Consider the following 1,889-nt stretch of genomic DNA (forward strand, 5'->3'; position numbering starts at 1 on the left):
TATTCTTTCACATGATTTGTTGGATGAGTTCGGCTTTATACTGATGGCGTCTCTAGTAGTTTCCAATTTCTGACACATATTGCCGCCTAAGCAAGATGGAGAATAACGGGTATAACACATAGCCTTAGGGGTCAATGCAACGAATAAAAGGTTATTGAGAAAGTATAACAACTAAAAATTTTTAATAAACACAATAACTAGTATTGATAATAAAAATTGTAATAATTGTTAATCTCATTAAAGTTATTTCGTTTCTCTTATATACACGAAACTATATTTGCCCATAGAGGCATCAAGGTTTCAACGTCGAATTGCGAATATTTACGTCATTAATTGCGAATATTTCGTTTCTCTTATATGACATTAGTTGCTTGTATTCAATTATTATCTACAAATTTGTACATATTTACTTTCATTATGTAACCATAATTTAAAGTCATCATTTAGATATATTTCTTATTGGCTAACACATCCTCTAATTGTACCCGGAATTTTATATATTTTTTCACCAAATGACTTGAATCTTCAACCACATAAGAAAAAACATTTGTACAGACTTAATACCGCTAAGATGCACGCCCTTTAGCTCCGTCCATATGGTAAACCAATTATTTTAGATTCTTTTTATGTTCTTTTATTTGATGTTTTGTGCTTGTGTAATCTAAGATTGGAATGCATTTTATCTCAACATTGTTACATAAGATAACATGGTGTCATGGTATATCTTTTAGAGTATTGCAGATTGATGAATGTGGGCATTAGAACATAAGTGGTGTGGACATTCGTTAGCTTACGAACGTTTAGATGGAAGAGAGATAATTACATGATTGAGTAGAAACATTCATGGTGATGAATATAGAGAAAGGAAGAGAGTGTGAAAGGGAGAGGATATAATATATTCACGGAAAATTTCCTAAAATGTTCTTTTTTTAGAGATAGTATCCAAATATTTCCCCATAAAATTCAAATTCTATCTTTGTCCTTTTACTAACACGCCGCCTCTACGTTAGGAGTTCGAGACGACATGTTGCTTAATTCGTCTCCTCATCATGTTAGCTCAAAACTCATTGCCCCCTGCCATCTTAGCTCAAAACTCATCGCCTCACCGCCAATGTTAGCTTAAACATTAAATTTGATAAATTCTGTTATTTAAAAAATTATATATAAACCAGGTACACATAAAATGATTTTGATGGTATGCATCAGTTTTCTTAATCGTTTTATTATCCAAAATCCAATATACAATAATTTAAAAACCAATAAAATTAAAAATATTTTAAATATTTAAATATTTTTTAAATTAGTTTAGGATCCATGTTTTAAGTAAATATAAGGTAGAATTTTTTTTTAGCTAACATTAGGGCTGTCATAACATGTCGGACACAACACGATGACCTATTGTGCTAAACACGAACATGACACGATAAATAATCGTGTCATTTTTTCCAAACACGAACACGAACCTGTTTAGTAACAGGTTAACCTGTTAAGACCTGTTAAGGGACCTGATTAAAGACACAATGAATAATACATGTGTAACGAAACCAAAATATTCAAAACGAGCATAAAAGTCTTAATTAATAGATAATCTATAACATATTTGAAACAAAAAATCACAAATCCATAATATAGTTGAAACAAAAGACGACAAATCCATAACATATTTGAAACAAAAAACCATATAAGCAAAGCATAAAATCCATAAAAAACATAATTTCGGGTTCTGGCGGGCATTAATGAAATGTTGTTTGTAAGTATGACTTTAGGTTTAAGACTTTAGGAGTGTATATATATTTATTTTTTAAAATGAAAATCTACACAGGTTACTAGCAGGTTAACAGGTCATTAACCTGTTAGGACACGAATTTAAACATGTCTTAAACAGGTCG

The sequence above is a fragment of the Bidens hawaiensis genome, unplaced genomic scaffold, assembly GCF_021521415.1.
Source record: "Bidens hawaiensis isolate Kalapana, Puna unplaced genomic scaffold, B.hawaiensis_p1.1 tig00015212_1, whole genome shotgun sequence".
NCBI classification, from domain to species: Eukaryota; Viridiplantae; Streptophyta; class Magnoliopsida; order Asterales; family Asteraceae; genus Bidens; species Bidens hawaiensis.